Source organism: Xenopus laevis, chromosome 3L, assembly GCF_017654675.1.
Source record: "Xenopus laevis strain J_2021 chromosome 3L, Xenopus_laevis_v10.1, whole genome shotgun sequence".
Classification (NCBI taxonomy): domain Eukaryota; kingdom Metazoa; phylum Chordata; class Amphibia; order Anura; family Pipidae; genus Xenopus; species Xenopus laevis.
Genome location: NC_054375.1, coordinates 121,841,574 through 121,862,322, shown reverse-complemented (window position 1 = coordinate 121,862,322; position 20,749 = coordinate 121,841,574). Strand labels below are relative to the sequence as shown.

General features: G+C 39.1%; 1 protein-coding gene across 3 annotated transcripts in view; it reads right to left on the bottom strand.

Moving 5' to 3' along the window:
- Positions 1–20,749, bottom strand: part of cers3.L (ceramide synthase 3 L homeolog) — a 72,240-nt gene that overhangs the window by 44,172 nt on the left and 7,319 nt on the right. For 2 of the 3 annotated variants that reach the window (XM_018250622.2, XM_041584864.1), the window contains 2 exons: positions 19,886–20,006; positions 8,492–8,540 (listed from right to left, as the gene is read on the bottom strand). The gene's annotated coding sequence lies outside the window, so the exon portion shown is untranslated. The remainder of the gene's footprint in view (positions 1–8,491; positions 8,541–19,885; positions 20,007–20,749) is intronic. The other variant, XM_041584865.1, reaches the window with a different exon arrangement.

Below are 20,749 nucleotides of genomic sequence, written 5' to 3'. Positions count from 1 at the left end.
TTTTAAATTGTAGAGCAGATATGTTTTTTAATTTCCTCGTTATTTTGGGCACCATTTCTGAGATTTTAAAGGATATATAGTGAATAAAGTACCCCCTCTTGTAAAATAGAAGGATATTATAAGTTACCGAGGAGTTTCATGACCATATAAAAACACGAGGCCGAAGGCCAAGTGTTTTTATACAGGTCATGGAACCCCCAAGGTAACTTCTAATGTCCTCATATTTTGCAACTGGGGGTATTTTATTCACTATATATCCTTTAAAATCTCAGAAATGCTGTCCAAAATAACGTACTTTATTTATTAATAACCATACTTTATTTATTATAATACACAAGTTTCAGTGAGTCATGTGACAGAAATGACATCAGAAGTCACCATTTATAACTGATGACATCAGAACTCACTGTTTATAAGGATATAATTTTCAAGATATTCATGGCTTTTGTGTATTATAAACCCAATAATACATTTTGCCCAATGAAGGAAATGTATTTCTAAGCAGCTTTCCTGTATTCCTGACATATTTTCAGTGGTTTAAAGGGGTAGTTCACCTTCCAAACCTTTTTTGGAGTTCAGTTGGTTTCAGATAAATTACCAGAAATAAATACTTTTCCCAATTACTTTCTATTTTCTATGTGTGACTGTTTTACTAATATTGAAGTGTAAAATGTCATTTTTCACTTTCTAAAGTAGTTCTGGGAGGGGGGGGGGTCACTGACCCTGTAAACTGTTCTAAATCCATACATGTAGTTGATCCCTGCTGAGCAGAATCTCTGAGTTTAATTAAAGGCAGCTGTTAGAATTGATACAATAGTTGCTAATACTCCAGAGATGCTGCTGAAAAACATAAATGTTGCAAAATTGTAACAGCCTCAAACACCAGAGACGGACATTCAACTTTAAACTCAGATTTTGGAAAAATGGAAAGTAATTGGAAAAATTATTTATTTTGGGTGAACTATCTGAAACCAACTGAACTGAAAAAACTGTTGGAAGGTGAACAACCCCTTTAAAGGAGAAGGAAAGGCTTTGTACACTTGGGGGTGGCAAATGTTAGGCACCCAAAGTGATTGTATTGACTTACCTGAAACCCTGACCAGTGCTCCCATCAGGGACCGGGATCGCTTTGTGATGCTCACTGGTATAGCACCGGCCCAGGGTTTCAGGTAAGTCAATAAAAACACTTGGAGTGCCTAACATTTGCCACCCCCAAGTGTACAAAGCCTTTATTTCTCCTTTAAAGGTTGCCTGTCCTTTGGTATTCTCTGCACTGGTGGTCTTTGTTTGGACTCCTGCTACATTAAATCAACTTTCAGAAACAGGAGTGCAGAAAGCGACAAATACTGCTTTCAGTAGTAATTACATTTACAGATAATGTACAAATGACCAAATATATTTCATGAATAGTGTATTGGGAAGTTGCTTAGAACTCAATTTTGTTTCATACAACAAAAACTTTATTATTGGGTTAAGTCCACTTTAAAGATTCATTTTCCACCCTATCATGTTTCATAGGAGTAGCTCAGTAAAGGAGGGAGGTTGGGTCACCAACTCTAAAATTTTAAAAGGCAATGTTTAAAAACACATTTCTTGACAGCAGCTATAGTCCCAACTGAGCATTCTCTCCCTGCTTTATAAACATCAGCTATTACAAATCATACAGTAGTTGCTGAAATGTTTCTGATAATGAAGATTTTTCTGCTGAAACATATCAAATAATTTAGCAAACAGTAACCGTTTAGATAATCAGTAACTAAGCGACTGGGAAATAGGTGAGAGGGGAATCAATAAAAGCAAATGCATTGTTTAAGGAGGAAATGGTTAAAAAATATAACATAAAAAAGTAATTATCTCTGGTGTTCTAACTGAACACGACTGAACTGAAAAATAGAGTGGTAAACTGTCCCTTTAAAATGCTTTATGATCTCCCCATCGCTTGACTGCTGTGACTCATTCTCCGCCCAGTTACTAATGTAGCTGAAATTAGCCATGCAGGATCACCAGCACTACAGCTGGCCATACACAAACCAATAAAATTATACCAAAGTCTCATACGATTATTGGCACATGGTAGTCTACCGTGTAAATTTCATCTGCTGATGTACCATGTTGGAAAGGGCATGTTGCAGTGGCAGATAATGCTACTCTTCTTCAATTCCTGCTGTTTTATTGGCTCAACAGAAAGGCAGCCATACTGATACAATCTCTGTCCATTCGGCCCATCACCAATTAGTCAGAGATTGTATCTAATCGGCTGGAGTACGGCCGCCTTGTAACAATAAGAGCAAACGTAACTATTTGTTGCTACCTGTTACTGCATTGGTGCCAAATGAGACTGATATTTTGGAACCCCCCTCATGATTATGCACTTGCAGTAGTACAGGCTATTGTGGTTGCTTCACATACACTACCAAAGGTATATGTACATTTAGCAGTGCAATTATATCTTTGCAAGCTACACTAGCCATTTTTTGGAGCAGGAAAAGTAAAGATATTGTGGGATGAAGCATAATAGAAGGTCAATTTATATTCTTCTCAAGCACAGAAGAACTTAAAACCCTGGACCAGCCTGTGTGGCTTTGTCCCAGGGCTAATTTAAATAGTGACTGTGAAAATGAAATATCTGACTTGCAACCTAGGACACATTTCATTCTCAGTTATACCTACCAGATCCTGCAATCCGGGGCCTGTACCTACTGCTTTGTCTATGATGTAGTAGCAGTGTTAGCATCACACAGATCTCGTGCTGAACTAAGGAGATAGGGTTATTTTTCTTTAGTGGCCTTATATGCTTCTTACAGTATTTCCCTATTAAGTTGCTAATAAAGGGTCATCCACCAAAAAAAATGCTTTTGCAAAAAGTACGAAAATGTAACATATATTACCTTCCCAACCCGGCCCGCTCCATCTCCTCTATTTATAGACCCAGTCTATAAATTGAAAGACCACAAGCCGGCAGCATGAGGTCACTGCCACTGCCGACTTCTGTCCGTCAATTTGTAGACTCGTGCCTGTCCTGCCCCTTTTGTGATGTCAGGGGGGGCGCAGGTCTATAAATAGAGGAGATGGAGCAAGCTGGGGTTTTTTTGTACCTTTTGAAAAAGCATTTTTTAGGTGGATGATCTGAAGATTTTTTGTGGTAGCCGGCCTGAACGCGCCGACCCACGGGTCCTGCTGATTTCGGGCCAGCCACCGCACTGCTGGTTCTGACTCCTGAAGCAATGTGGTAGAAGCCATCTAATTATATGAAATGGAAGAAAACAAATCATGGGCAGGGGTCAAACATGCCCAAAATTACCTATCTATTAAAAAGCATTGGAATCGCCGGATCACTGCAGACTTGAACCCTCAAAAATGTAGCAATGAGCATTTTCAAGGGGTAAAGTGTATTTGGCAGCAGGGATACATTGATTTTTTTGGGTGGAGATAAAATATGTAAACCAAATAAGTAACAAAACACAACACACTATAATAACTATACCAAGGGTTTATCACACTCTCTGTCCTAACCCCCCTCCCTATTTTCTCTATGCACTTGCCCTCCTGAACAGGTTGGGTGCAGGATCTGAGTGAAGATGAAAAGCTTAGAACAGGGCCAGGCTTATACACACTCAAGCACTGTTGTTCTTCCATGAGTCATGCCATATGAGCGAGGACAACAGCAGAAATCATGGTGTGCTGCTCATAATACATGTACAGTATATACAGTACATACGTAACTTCCTAGTTGTTTCTCAGCAGTATATGGAAAAATGCAATTCCAAATACTTCCATAGAAAATGAATATCAATAACAAAATGAAGAGGTTAATTCAACAACAACCAAATCAGCACTGCAACATTTCAATAGATACTCCAATTGCTTCAGTTGAAGGTGTTGTTCACCTTTAAATTCACTTTTAGTATGATGTAGAGAGTGGTATTCTGAGACAATTTGGTTTTATTTTTTTATTATTTGTTGTTTTGAAGTTATTTAGCTTCTTTTTCAGCAGCTCTCTAGTTTGCTATTTCAGGATCCAAATAACCCTAGCAAGCATGCATTGATCTGAAAAAGAGACAGGAATATGAATAGGAGAGGCCCTGAGTAGAAAGATAAGTAATAAAAAGTAGCAATTTGAAATCTGGAAATCTGGAAAATAATTTAAAAACTATAAAAAAAAAAACAAATAATGAAAACCAACTAAAAAGTTGCTAATAACTGGCCATTCTATAACATACTAAAACTAACTGAAAGGTGAATCACCCCTTTAATAAGACAGGCTGTCAGCAGAGCTATAGTTCCCCAAGTTCTCTGCTTGTGTTGATATTGAGGGAGTGAATTTCAGTAAATACATTTATTCCTCAGTTCATTTCTTATTCTTACTCTTATTCCTTTGGTGCTCATAAATCTTCTTTTTGGAGTAGCTTTAGACAGACGTTATGCGACAAATTAGATCTCCTTTACATTATGTTTGCACTTTAACAGTCACCTCTGCCTCTGTGGCAAAGATTACACAGAAATGTTTATTGTTCGCCTCTCAAACAACAATTTTATGCAATAGATGTTATAATAAACACTTGTAGTTACCTCTCATCATTTTTACTTGGCAATTTTGCTTATCTGTCTTTGATTTTCCTTTTCCCTGCTGTTCCTGTCACCATCAGTCATAAAGTCTCTTTATTTGATTGCTCCTTCCCTCTCGCTCTGTTTCAATCTCCTAGTCTCTCTCTCCTTTCCAGTTGCCAATATTTCAGGAGTGGCACCCTCTCTTTTTCCGGGACTTTACATCCATGTAGAGACCTGCACGGATCTGTTTTTTAAAGCCAGCACACAACCCAAACTCACTTTCCCCAACACTGACTGTCTTATCAACCCCATGGATTTTAACATGACTTGCTCCCCACAGTGTTCGCCACGCTGATTGGAAGTGACATCACGTTGACAGGAAGGGACATCACGCCGGTTTTTATGTAAGGAAACTTCCATTTTCAGCAGTCTCCCCTGGATTGGCCACCTGAACCCCCACTTCAGAGGATCGGTTACACATGGGCCACCCGCATTCTGGGCAAATGAAGAATAATCCGCCTGAGTCCCAATCATATTACGGTATTCCATGGGTACCCAACCCGATGCAGGAATCTACCTTCATGCAGTCAAAGCCAGAAATTCTGAAAACTGCCTCAGTTTGATAAAAGCTCCTTCTGAACACACTTCCCGAACTCAGCCTGGCTCACCTGCTGAATTCACCAGTGAAACTAGCAGTTAGCCATATTGGGACTGGCAACGTGCATTGCCCAACTGCCACTCCCTGTCTCACCATAGCACCCCCCTTACCATCAGCAGTACAAAAACCAATAGGAGAGATGGAGAACACCCAGTGTCAATGTCAACTGTTACCCCTTTAGACACAGTCCGACCCTGTTGTTGGCATGCTGCTCAGAATACATTTACAGTATATAAAGTACACACACAACTTCCTAATCGTTTCTCAGCAGACTATGGAAAAATCTAATTTATTTCTGTCTGTGGACAAGATGATTTTCCAGTCATGTGTTCCAATAATTTCATAAACGTGTTTGCTTTAAAACTGTGCCAGTTTGCATGACGGTTTGTGTTACTAAAGCACTCTGGTTGTATTTGTGTTGAGTGCATTCACAGCTCATGCCTGATTCTGTGTCTATGTGTTACAGCCTGCATGAGAAAGGACTGTGGGTCACAGAGTACAAACAGTTTTCCAAAAAAGCCCCTCTTCTTTATTGTGAACAATCCCTACTTGGCCAGCCTTTCTGAACAATGGAGTCATCCTACCCCACATAGACCTCCCTCCCTCCTCACCCCTAGTCTAGCTGCTACCTTTTTACTAACCCCTCGGTGCAGATTCAGGGATCGGAGTTCACGGTAGCCATCTTCTGGGCATTCGTGTCTTATTCCGGGGCTTCTGCAATTTCCGTCCACTTTGTCGCAAGCGCCATTGACGCAAACAGGGAAATTGCTCCAACTGCGCATTGCTTCATTTCTAAAGCACAAATGGATCATTGGTTCACTTACACAGTTACTTCATCCCCTCTTCTCCTTCTACACATACTGCTGCCCCTATGCAAGAAATGTTCAGTGCAAGTTCAATTCACAGAACACATTCAACAAGAAGGTGTACTGCCCCTTTAAGCTACGGGTGGAACAAGAACAAATTACATTCTCTCCTCCAACACTAAATATATCTAGAGTAAATATTAATCTACCAGTCTTCTTGCATGAGGACAGAAGTACATTTTCTGTGTCATATCGTCAGACATATCTATACCAGAGAGATAGAGCGATCTGATAAGTCTTCATTTTCAGCCTTACAAAAGGAAAGTTATTAATAATGTATTCCTAAAATGTACTGTAAACTAACATTATCTAAGAGTGGAGAACACAAGGCAAACATGAGCATAATTGTGGCCATATCATAGATGCTGCTCAGAGGCTGAATCACATGATGAGCAGTCAGCAGATGCCGGAATAGCCAGTCATCGTTATCTTTTTTTTTTTGCACCATGCTGGGAGTCTAACCTGCCAGCATTTATTTAAGTTTCCTGTTAAAAAAAAACGAACCTTGTCCTTCATTCTTTTCTTTAGGATCACCAGTGTGCAAAAGCATTTGGAAACATTTGCCTCACATCGCAGTGTCAGCTGAAATGCTGCGTAAGGACATGATCGGGTTCTATTTGTGAGCATGACTAAAAGGTTAACGGCTGAGATGGTTTCAAAGTTTGCCTTAGAAGGCTGGGATATATTCCAGTAATTCTTTACTTTATTACACAGCTACAAAAAATCCCCAAAGAAGGATTTCTTTACCTTAAGGAACATCCATGCAGCCCAAAGGTTAAAGAGAGACGATCAAAAGGCCATTAGAACATAAAACACTGAAAAATGTGTGTCTAATGCTTAATTAGATGAGTGCTGACACAAAGAAATATTTTTTAACCAAATATAACCAATTTGGTTGCATACGAAAGTATATTTTATTGTACCTTTTTCAATAATAGGATTCTGCTAGTCAAAACAGCAGAAAAGTAGGCGTGTTCAGTGGGCCTTATCTGAATCACTGATTATTAATTTAAAGCCTAGGAAGATAAGAAAGAAGGGATGCTGTAATTAAATGCTTTACTTTTTTATAATTTATTTTCTTATCTCCTGGACTTTTCCTGTGCTAACAACTCATTAGACAGGTTTGTGATTTGAGACACAAAGTGAATTGAGATCACTGACCACTTTTGTGGAGGTGAGAATGACCTAGGAGTCAATTGGCCCATGTGTTCCAGATAAGCAAAGAATCAAAAAAAGCTATAGATTTTCGAAAATAAATTAATAGTTAATTAATATTTTTTCAGGGCTACCCCCATTATTACTACTATTTTACTATTACACCAACATATTCACACCAGTCCCTGTCCCCTATCTAAGCTCCCATTAACACTCACCATGGACAATTTTATCATGAGCCAATTAAGTTGCCTTTGGAGTTGATTTTTGGAGTGTGGGAGGAAGCCAGTCATGCAGACAAGAGAACATACAAACACTTTGCAGACTGGGCCCTTACCGGGTATCAAGCCTAGTATCCCAGGTAAACCAGTAGTTTCAAGCCAAAAGGTACCTGGCCTAAGGTAAGTACAGGTATGGGATCTGTAAGTTATCCGGAAACCCGTTATCTAGAACACTCCGAATTACAGGAAGGCCATCTCCCATAGACTACATTTTAATTAAACAAAATTCTACTTTTTAAAAATTATTTCCTTTTTTTTTTTTACTGTAATAATAAAAAAGTACCCTGTATGTGATCACAACAAAGATATAATGAATCCTTTTTGGAGGATACACAATCTTACTGAGTTTAAAACATTTTAGAATTGTTTTCTAGTATACTTATGGTGATCCAAATTACAGAAAGATTCCTTATCTGGAAAACCCCAAGTCCCAAGCATTACGCCGGCTGCCATTGGTCCTTCGCCTGCTGCAGCGGCAACCCTCTAGTCACCACCATATAGTGATCCTGCTCCCTTTTCCGAAACTTAGAGGAAGCCAGGGTGACTGGTAGGGAAGTCTTCTATAGGGTAGTATTATGTTTTTTGTGTCCCTGGCAACTGCACCCTAGCTGCCTATCCGGCCTACCCCTAGCTCCGGCACTGTAAGCCAGGCATGTCATCCTAAGTAAAAATTTTTTTTATGTTAGTTCCCTTTTAATGGTTTTCAATAGGTGGACTGGCAATTTTTCACATCAACAAAGCTAATAGTTACCCATAGCAGCTGTACTAGAACCCCAAGTTCTAGTTGAAATATTGTTTTTATTCCATAGTCTTTTGTCTACTTCAGATATTTATAATATTACATCTTTTGTTAAAAAAAATCTGAAACACAAGCATACTGTATGTGGTAAGGAGAACAGGAGACTATTCCAACGGGGTGTTAGGAACATTCTATTAACAGAACTAACAGAATGAATAAGTGTTTGTAAAAGTCTGTTACTTACTTGTCCCTGCATGGAATGTCTCAGCTTTCCTCTTCCCAGCTTATAAACTCTACAAAAAGAAAAAGACAAATAAGGATGACTTAGCGCCAGTGTTATCAATGTATCTGCAAATCAGTAACCCTGCTTAGTAACCTGTGTCTGTAGATGATTAAAATGTTAGCAACAGGAATGTGAACACAGAAAGATAACAGATGCATCAACAGCAGATAGCTAAATAGTTAAATAAGAGCAGCCCTGCTGCCTCCATCACTACCTGTCCTCAAACCTAGCACTATGGAGAGAGATGATGCATGGGACACTCTAAAGCAGGGATCCCCAACCTTTACAACCCGCGAGCAACATTCAGAAGTAAAAGGAGTTGGGGAGCAACACTAGCATAAAAAATATTCCTGGCTGCCAAATAAGTGCTGTGATTGGCCATTTAGTAGGCCCTATGTGGAATGTCAACCTACATTAAGGCTCTATTTGGCAGTGCACCTGGTTTTTAAGCAACCAAAACTTGCCTCCAAGCCTGGAATTCAAAAATAAGCACCTGCTTTGAGGCCACTGGGAGCAACATCCAAGGGGTTGGAGAGCAACATGTTGCTCACGAGCTACTGGTTGGGGATCCCTGCTCTAAAGTAGAAACATGCCATAGGACTGGCAAAAAGTAACACATTTCTGAAAATTTCTGGAATTCAAAAATAAGTAAGGGATTGATGAGCAACATGTTGCTCGCGAGCTTCTGGTTGGGGATCACTGAGATAGGTCAAAGCCAATTTTGTTTGCATCTGAGCAAAGTATTCATAAACCCATTCACTTTCATAAGTGAACTTAATAAATGTTTGAAGTTCAAAATTCACTTTCAAGTGTAACTGAATAAAAACATGTTCAATTAAAATCCCACTTGACTCTCAAGGCAAAGATGTCTAATAAGACATTAATTTTAATAAGAGAAGCCCCTCTTCTCTGCTTTACCCGTTTGCATTGGATTTTTAGGGAAACATTCATCAAAGGGTGAAAGTAAAAGTTCACCCTTCTGGAACAATGTGAAATGTAGTAAATGTCACCTGTATAATGAAGGGCCATGCTCACTACCCTAAGCCTACATCATGTGAATTAGATAATCTATATAAAAAAAGAGATGACAGGCACATAAAAAAATATTAATGCATTTTCAAGTGAAAATTACCAGACTCAAGGGAGCAGGTTCTTTACATAGAAATGAATGAGGGGGGCCATGCCAAGTGTTCACCTGCCCAATGAGGTACAAATTGCCCTCTGTAACATGACCCTTAATGTTTTTTATTGATTTTATTTCTGTATTTTTGTAGGGCCTTGAGGCAAAGTAGATTCTTGTAGTAAGAAAAGTCCAAAATTCTGTGTAGAATATACCGATTTGATCAATGTGGAAACTCTGCTGCTCAAAAGTCAGTATACATAATAAGTTAGTTTGAAAAATGAAAGCAAGTCAAGTTCAACATTTAAGCTTTTTTTAACCTGCCTAACTGCTAGTTGATCCAGAGGCAAAAAAAAAACCCATCTGAAGCCTCTCCAATTTGCCTCAGAGGGGGAAAATTCCTTCCTGACTCCATAATGGCAATCGGACTAGTCCCTGGATCAACTTGTACTATGAGCTATCTTCCATAACCCTGTATTTCCTCACTTGCTAAAAAGTCATCACCCCTTTTTAAAGCTATCTAATGTATCAGCCAGTACAACTGATTCAGGGAGAGAATTCCACATCTTCACAGCTCTCACCAGGTCAGACTGAGAATTAAAATAGACCCTGGCATTTCAGGTACACAGAGAATCAGCCCACACAGAGGCCCAAACAGACCCACCAGCCCACTGAATAATGACTTTCTATGGCACCTTATAGCAGCCTCTCTGGCATTTGCCAGAACCCACAGATTGCCAGTCCGGGCCTGCCTTCACCCCTTCCGAATATTTAGGCGGAACCTCTTTTCTTCTAAACGGAATGGGTAACCTTGTGTTGGAAAGACCTACTGGTAAATAAAGCATTAGAGATATTAATATATGATCCCCCTATATATTTATACATAATTATCAAATCACCCCTAAAGTGGCTCTTCTCCAGCGTGACCAATCTTTCCTCATAGCTAAGATTTTCTACACCTTTTACCAGCTTACTTGCCCTTCTCTGGACCCTCTCTAATTCAATAATGTTCTGTTTGAGCACTGGAGATCAAAACTGTACGGCATATTCTATATGGGGCCTTACCGTTGCTCTATACCAGGGATCCCCAACCTTTTGAACCCGTGAGCAACATTCAGAAGTAAAAGGATTTGGGGAGCAACGCTAGCATGAAAAATGTTCTTGAGGTGCCAAATATGTGCTGTGATTGGTCATTTAGTAGCCCCTATGTGGATTGTCAACATACATTGAGGCTCTGTTTGGCAGTAAACCTGGTTTTTATACAACCAAAACTTGCCTCTAATCCTAGAATTCAAAAAATAATCACCTGCTTTGAGGCCACTGGGAGCAACATCCAAGGGGTTGGAGAGCAACATGTTGCTCACGAGCTACTGGTTGGGGACCACTGCTCTATACAGTGGAAGAATGACCCCCTCCTCCCTTGAATCTATGCCCCTTTTAATACATCTCAAGACCTTATTTGCCCTTGATGCTGCTGACTGGCATTGCTTACTACAGCCAAGTTTATAATCTACAAGGACTCCAAGGGTTTGCCTAGTGCAGTCCCATTAAGTGTATAAGCGGCTTGGATATTTTTACATCTCAGGTGCATGACTTTATATTTATCAACATTGAATCTAATTTGCCACTTAGCTGCCAGTTTGTCAAGATTCTGTTGCAAGGATGCCGCATCCTGGATGGAATTTATTGGACTCGATAGTTTTGTGTCATCTGCAAACACTGATAAATTTTTAACAATACCCTCCCCTAAGTCATTAATGAACAAGTTAAATAAAAGTGGACACAATACCGAGCCCTGAGGGACCCCACTAAGAACCTTACTCCAAGCAGAGAATGTTCCATTAACAACCACCATTGTATTCTATCCTGTAGCCAGTTTCCTATCCATGTGCAAACGTCTTCATTATGCCCAACAGACCTTAGTTTAAAAAGCAGTCGTTTGTGGGGCACAGTATCAAACGCTGTGGTAAAATCCAAATAGATCACATCTACTGCCCCCCCCACTGTGCAGCATCTTACTTAAAGCTTACTTATCATAAAAAGCAATCAAATTTGTCTGACATGACCTATCCTTCATAAAGCCATGCTGATTGCTACTCATAATGCCATTTTGAATGTGATCCCTTAACAAGCCTTCAAATAATTTGCCCACCACAGATGTCAAACTTACTGGCCTAGAATAGCCAGGCTAAAATCGTAATCCCTTTTTAAATACTGGAATGACATCAGCTTTTCTCCAATCCATAGCTACTATACCAGATAAAAGCGAATCTGAGAAAATCAGAAATAGGGGCTGGTCTAAAACTGAACTAAGTCTCTTAGAACCTGGGGGTGTATGCCATCAGGCTCTGGAGCTTTGTTTACATACATTTTTATTAAAGCTTAAGGCTTAAGTCATATCCCCTATCACTTTGTATCGCAAACAGTACAGGCCTGGAAATGGGTGCAGGGCAGCAAACATAAAACATTTTAGATGAGTGGGTGGTTTCTCTCTCTTGTAGACTTTCGGATTATTAAGGGTCTAATCTAGACCGCACCTTTATATTTGCTAATCAATCATTAGTCTATTTACAGTCTTGCTCTGAAATTCTGGCAAAAATATCAGTACAATCAACCTTTTAGCTTTTGCATTTCATAAAATCTAGAATCAGATTAGATAAATATAGCTGCTGCCAGTTGGGACGAGGAGATGTGCTTGCGAAATATCTGAAAAAGAGCATCTTTGGAAATATTTAAAAATGTGTATTATAATAAAATAATCTGATTTGACCCTTGGTTATATGTACCTTATGTCTCACTTATTCCCACTTCCTTTAGGCCAATGGCAGACTTGGTGGAATCAGCCCTTATGCCCAAAATCAGCCCCTTCCTTTTCAGCACCCAAAACCAGTGCTCTGGCCTGGGTACAGGCACACATATGAATATGCATTTCAGCTGTAAAATGTGTGTGTGCCTGCACACAAACTGATGCAGTAGTTATGGGTGCATGCAAGTAAGGGGCTGATTCTCGGCCATGTTGAGTATGGGCTCCATTAATTAGCATGTTGCTTTATCTGTATGATGATTGTTTCATAGCCTTATGTAAAGTGCTATGGAATATGTTTGCATGTCATAAATGAATGTGGTTCATAACACATAAAAGACTATATTAGAACCCATACATAAAATATGTCCTTGACTGTGCAGCAGAGATACCCAACGTGCGGCTTTCCAGATGTTGCACTAAAAATACCAGCACCTTCCAACAGGCAAAGTTTATAAATTGCAGCAACAGCTGGAGGGCTATGGATTGAACATACCTGCTGCAAAAAGATATTTAAACATTTGTACTGCTCAAAAATAATTTTACTAAAGTAAACTTAACATTGACCATTTAGCGTCCATATCATACCCCTTCATATATTATCAGCTTGCTACAGCTAGAAAGTTCACTGTATATCTCACTGCCAGCTGGGTATGTAACCTATTACCCATTCCTGTATTCCCACTGTGTATAACATACCTGCACACAGATGTTTCCCTGCTCAATGTATGAAAAGAAGGCTCAGCAAGAGTGCAAATGCAAGAATATGCTGACAGTTGAATGCAGGCACCAGATGAACAGGATCTTGCCCCCCAGGTGTGATTTCCCATGGCAGGTGAACACACCCTTGTCCCAGCTTGTAAAATTCTATCTCCAGCCCCGCCCACTGATGTAACGGCTGAAAAAGGCACAAACCTATTTCAGAAGGTAATTCCATGTGTACAGAAGAGAATCCCTTAGCAATGCTAGTGTGAGATATTGTCAGTGCTTAACACATTACATTCAATAAAGACAGTAAATACAATATACGGTCATATACAGTTCAATTTAAATATATATTTACTGGTTTCCAGAGTACACTGCACTCTCAAAATCTGGGCAGTCATTCATTTCTTGGGCCTTGCAAACAACTCTGCTCTTTTCTGCCTCAGCAGTGCCCCCAGCAGGACATAATGTGAAACCAAAACACAGAAAACCGAATGTTGCAGGTAAACCAATTAGCACAGTCTTTTTTCAATAAAACTGTAGGAAGAATAGATTTCCGCTGTTTGGAAGTGCTGCAAGTTGGACTTCCGCTCATTTTATGCACTGATCAGTAATCAATGAGAAAAATGGGCAAATGGTCAGATGACCACACTCTCTAGGGAAGTTTTAATTAATTATCTCATAACTTTCCTCTGTACTGTTCTGAGAAATGTCAATGAAAGTCTTGCATTATGTATACTATATGCCTTGGTGAGAAGTCTGGTCTCATGTTGGAATGCTTCAGTTTAGTGAATGGTTTGATCTAAATAGGGCCAGCCTGGCTTCAGCTTCATGTCAATTCTATTTATAGGAGAGTTGGTAGAGCTGGGCTGCTAGCCTCTCTTCACAAACAAAACACAGTCAAACTATTCTGAACAACTGGCCCCCATAACTTACCACCTGGAATATGAGAGATAAATTAGTTGGCACAATTTGACTATCCTTATGGAGGGGAACAAGATGCATAAATATTCGTGCAAATGGTCAAAATCATTTATAGTATATTCTTTCCATGAAAGATCATTCGTTTCAATACACATGTGTTAAAGGAGAAGGAAAGGCTAAAATTAAATAAGCTTTATCAGAAAGGTCTATATAAATACACCAGTAAACCCTCAGAGTCCTCTGTCAAAAGAAACACCACATTTCTTTCCTTCTATTGTGTACACATGGGCTTCTGTATCAGACTTCCTGTTTTCAGCTTATACCTCCAGGGCAGGGCTTGAGCATGCTCAGTTTGCTCCTCTCCCCGCTGTAATCTGAGCTCAGAGCTGTAAGTGAGCAGGGAGAGACTCAAGCAAGAAGTGATGTCACACCAAGGTTATATGGTAGCTTCTATCCTAAACAAACAGAGACAGTGTCTCGAGGTGTTTATTCAGGTATGGTAAAGCATTCTGCAGAATAAATATAGCAGTGTAGCTTGCACTATTGTGGCTAATATGTTGGCAACAAACTATGTTGGAGCTTTCATTCTCCTTTTAGCTGAATCGTCAGAAATGCAGGTAGAAACAATAGAATTCTACCTGTATCTGATTCAGCACTAACAATGGGTGATTTTTGGGTGCCTTCAAAGGCAACCGATCAAAATTTTCTGGCCAGCCCGATCGTTGAGCCGACCGATATACAAGTCTTCTGCCGATATCAGTTGGCTCTTTTCCGAAAATTTGTTTCGTACTATATTATCTGTGCATCTATGGCCACCTTAACACATGAGTCAGACAAAGGGATTATTTACTAAAATCTAAATTTATCTCCTTATCCCAATAAAAAAAGCTTGATTTTGTCTTATTTATTAATTAACTCAATTTAATCGGATTGGTTTTCGTGCGAAAACCCGAATTGTAACATTTTTTTCGTCTTTTCTCCAAAAAAAGCTTTATTTTTATTTGAGTTTTTGCCTAAAAACCCTGAAAAAGTTGGATATTTGGGCTAAACCTAGCACACACCATTAAAAGTTCTAACTGATGGTAACCCGCAATTCCCGCCAGGACAGTCCATGTCCCTTCGGCGGGTCTGGCATGACCCCGTTAGCTTTCACTTATGGGACATTATGAATCCTATAACGGGCAAGATTAAACCACTGCCGCAGATACAGGAGAAGATGGGGACTAAAACGATACCATACTATCAATACGTCCAAATCACGAATTATGTCAGAACCATAACTAAAGGACGACTCAACCTATCTCTTCATCCTTTTGAAAGACTTGCCAAAGGCGGGCCCTCCCAGGGAAAACTGATCTCTAACATCTATAACTTGCTGATCACACTGCCTACGGAACCCTTTCCGAAACACGCATATATGCGCTATTGGGAAGAGAACTTGTCAACTAACTTACCCTATGAGGATTGGGAAGACATATGGGAAAATGCCAAAAAATCCTCCACATGTGTTCGGTATAAGGAGAACGTATACAAAATTCTACTTAATTGGTACTACACCCCGGATAAACTCCACGCCATATACCCAACCGCGACAGACAGATGTTGGAGAGGATGTAAACATCGAGGCACATTAGCACATATAATGTGGTTCTGTCCTATAATCGTCCCGTACTGGGAACGAGTATCGACACTTTTGAGTAAAGTGCTTTTCCAGACCATACCACTGGATCCCTGGATGTATATACTGGGTAAACCCCTTGAGGAGAACTCTAACGCAGACCAAAGGTTAATGAACCACATACTCACAGCGGCTCGGAGACTTGTATGTTCAAAATGGAAACAAAGATTAGCCCCTACGATGACTGAAGTGCAAGATAAGGTGGAAGATATACGTAGAATGGAATATATGTCGGCTATACATAGCCACAGCAAGTCGGCTTACGATAAGATATGGACAAACTGGATATACCATTTTCCCAACATTTGCACTACAACTTAGTTGCTTCAACTTTTAGGAGGTTTGGGGCCCAGAGCGCCCTCACTACATTTGTGGTTTGTGGCTGTAGAGATTGGACACAATTGCGTTCCTCGAGTAGGGTTGATCTGCGGCTACTTCCTCTCCGTTCCATTTATTCTGGGATGCTGTAGGCCTCCACCTCCATAATTGATAACCCTTTTTGACTGGTTTGCCCGGATATTACACTCCAAACTCTGCTGTAGGGTGGGTCTGCAACTTGTGAAACCTTATAAAGCTATGACATTGCATTGTATTTAGTCAATCATATCCACAACTATGCATACTTCATTTTCTCAACTGTGTAATTTTCTCTTTTTTCCTTTATGGTTTTTTTTTTTTTTTTTTCTGTTTTCTTATGTCTTTTATTATGTCTTACTTATTATTTGTGTAAAACTCATAAAACAACTTAAATAAAGAGTTATATAAAAGTTCTAACTGAGATAGGTGCCTCTCCTATTGACTTATACAGGACCTCCATAGGTCTGACTGTTTGCAGAACCATGGTATAATCTTAAAAAATTTAAGTTTTGCCTCAAAAAGCCTGACCAGAAAAATTCAACAGGTAAGTTTTGAGAAATGAGCAAATGGGATATTTGCCAGGGCCCACCAGAACAGAGGGGCCATGCAGACATTACACATCGGGTATAACATTTAACAGAAGCATCCCCCATAGATTGCATAGCCCTCATTAAATAATCTAGAAGATATCTATGATATGCCTTTGGATTTTTGTTTTTTTGTGATGACCCCATTTTACCATTTCTCCTCTCCAATTGCTGTGGGTCTATGGCAGCACACTATTAATGGGGAACTACTGCAGCAATGAAAACTTTTATGCAACGGAAATAGGAAACATTTCTGAATGTCATCAATTAAAACTTCTGTACCAATTTCTGAAATAATCCAGTTATTCTTCACTATCCCCCTCCCCCCATCAGGAACCTGTATCTCTGTGTAGAAGTTGGTTATTTTATAAGATAAAACTTTGGATATAACACATAAAAGTAGAGATATAAAGATGATATTTTTATTGGCTGAGAAGATTATCACAGCAGTCTTTCAGCACTTTTCAGTTCCTTTTTCAAAGTGGATTACCTATTTCCTAATATTATGGATAATAATTGTATAGGTATGGGATCCGTTATATGGAAACTTATCCAGAAAACTCCAAATTATGGGAAGACTATCTCCCGTAGACTGTATTTTGGCCAAATTTTTAAAAATGATTTCCTTTTTCTCTGTAATAATAAAACAGTACCATGTACTTGATCCAAACTAAGATATAATTAACCTTATAGGAAGAAAAACCAGCCTATTGGGTTTATTTAATTTTTATGTGATTTTCTAATTAGACTTAAGGTCCTCATACATAACAGCATATCATCAATCATCAACTTTGCAGTTAATATCTCAAACAAATATGCACTCCCTAACAGTGATTCAGTCATTTGTATCATTCAATTTTCAATGATTAAAATCAATTTCTCTAAGGCAATTTCAATGACCTACTAAAAATTGATTGTATTATGTTTTTTAGACACGGTGCCCTGTGATAGCAATTTCCCATTTACATAGCTGGGCTTCTGATTTAGGAATATAGCACTTTGGCATAACAACCCCCAAGTTGCCTTTGTTGTGTTACAATGAACAACTAAGATCCAATTGCCTGCTACCATATGCCCATGCCTTGCCTACTTGAATCCCTGCCAGTTCCTTGTGGTGCCTACCTGATTTATTTCTGATTATTCCTCAACTCAGCCTGGCATGTCCCTCTGTCTGCATGATATCAATAAATCCATTATTTAGCCTGGTTCAGGGCAGAGTTAAAGACTTTACACACAAATAATAATCTGAACTTATAGTTACATTAGAGCAACATGAATATGGGCACCACGCTGACAAACAACTTAGCAGAAGCACAGCCAATACATTTCATTTTCCATTGGGCGAGACATCACCAAAAACTAATTGGCTGAATTGAGGTGCCACACATACATTTAAGTGAGTCAGCCACTAAGGCCCCATTTGAATGTGCACATTAATGGGCAGGGGGTGGAAGTGGCTGAAATGTATCAGGCTTATGGTAGCACAAAGCAATGCACATCAGATCGTGTATATAAGTATTTGGAATCCAGGCATTTGTACAGCAACAAATACTATAAAAATACCCTCTGCAGTGTGTTTCCTGGAAAACTAATTCACTTGGCTACAGCTTAGAGCATGCTGCTTTGGCTTTTTAGCTAATTACTAGAAGCAAGAAAGCCCTGGTTTATATGTGAGTACAGACAAATATTTGTTTGGTTATAATGTTTTGTGAGACTCATATTGCACCCTCCACTTTAAATACAGCACTGAGAATGAATTCTCCATTTATTTCTAAACACTACAGACCTTACCCACTAGGGGGCTGCAGTACAACATGATTCTAAACAATTCAAGATACTTTAGTATTCCCTTTTGTCATTACTAAGGGCTCTCTGGAGGCTGGTTGTGCTCTTTCGTTTAATTAATTATTCATTTAATGCTCTGAACAAAGTATTTCAGAAAAAGACTAATCATGTAATTCAAAATTCACTAGAGTTTATAGTCTTCCAGTATGTACAATCTTAATTCTGTCTTTACCATTAGGGTGGGATATTATCATAAAAAGCCTCTGTAGAATTATGTCCTCCTCATTTTAACCATGTATGTAGTGTGTGTGATTTCAAGTATGATCCTGCAAATTTAGGAACCCATATTACACAAAATTTATAATGGAGCCTCTAGTGACGCTGCATGCACACATTCAAGGTAAGATGGTTTAAAAGTAGAAGAGCCTTGTGGAATGATGATCAGTAACTATCGTTTACAACCACTGTTTATTTGTGTAGGTTGTCAAGATTTTAGCTCTATTGTAATAAGTTTTCTAATATTTCTGCTGGCTAATTCATATCTGTTTGCCTATTTTTAGATGATAGCCATGCATACAAAAGTATGCAGGTATTTATAACCAGACAGACATTCAGTAACATACATAGAAAGGTTAACTGGATCTAGATAAAATTGCCCTTAGTATATCAAGAGACTTTAAATCGTATGTTCCACTGGGGTAGGGACTGCTGGGATGATGTAAAATTACTTTCAGGATATGCCAGTGCTATATGATTAAAGTATAAAAAATTCCATAGAGGAGAAGTGTAGGACCGCCATTAGTAATCATGTGGCTCCATACTTCTAATTTAGCAGGGTCCTCTTTAGCACATCTGAAAACCTACACTACTGTTCAAGTCAGATATTAATGCTCTCCAAAGTGCTGCACCTTGAGTCAGATGCACAATCAAAGGCATAAGGGCACAGAGTGCTCTTGCACTGCACTATACATAAGGCCTTGTGTTCTGATAATCTAGAACTGAAAGATAGAGTGATAAATTGTGTAATTTGGCTCTGTAGCCATATGATAAGGAACAAAGTTCACTTTTGTAGTGCTGGTGCCTGCATACAAGTATGAAGATCTATATACCGTAACATTGTGAAGGTTAAATTCGGAGAGACTCTATTCAAAGGGGCACAAATAACTTGTCAAGTGGTATTTAATAATTTACTTGGCTTGCACTACCCTGCCTTTGGCTCAGTAATACCTTGTTTAATATTGCAAAATGCTGAAAACAAAAACCTGGATAAATGCTGAAAAGCAGGGATGCTAGGAAATAACCCGGTGAGCTTGCTGGGATGCCAGGATCTTGCCCATCATGTCAGCCCACACATATTATGCTTTAAAGTTTTCATATCTGAAGCAAATACACTTACCTCTCCAGGAGAATCCCAGTGGTTGTTATAATCCCATGCGCTCCTGTGATACTTGCTGCCAGGTAACACATACACCGACTGTAACTTGTTTGCCTTTGTCCTCTCACTTGAACTTGCTGCTCTGGGAAAATACAGCGATACACAAGTCACAAACTTGTTCATACACCCAAAAGGTTTCTGATATAATGTATAAGGGATATAAAACACAGTACTCATCCCAGTATCAAATCAACTATAAGGTTGCTCCAACCTAAAAGTGGTGGATACTTACTTATTACTTTACTATAATAAAGTAAATTGCATATGAGATGATTAGAATGGAACGGCACATAGCTGTGGTCAAAGCAAAAGCGAATACACCTGTCTGTAGAAAACCTTTTTAAGTCACAGTTAGGATAAATAGGATAAATGGAAGAGAAGAATACCTAGTTGTAAAAGATAAGCATTGTGCTCAAGAGCAAAAGTACCAATACATGATGTTATATGGGTGGGCAGTTTATCTGATTTTTACCTTATTGCTCAACCTACTGTGTATCTATAGACACCTCAGGGCCAGACATACATGTATCCCATAGGAATGCAGGTAGTCTGAGTCTGCCCATGCATCTTATCAGTCCATCTAAGCAGCATCAATAAATGCTAAAGTGCAGCTCATCTCACTTCCTTGAAGAGCTCATTCTTACTGTTACTATGGAACTAAGGTTGTTTGAAAAAGATGATGTTGGCAATCAACATGCCCATTGGGCCTAGGGCTGCTTGCAGAGTGAAGCTGCACATCAGCTCTATGCCACAACACTAATAAATAGCATTGTGAGCATTGTGAATAATGCAAAAAACAGGCATAACATGTTTTTTTATATTTTA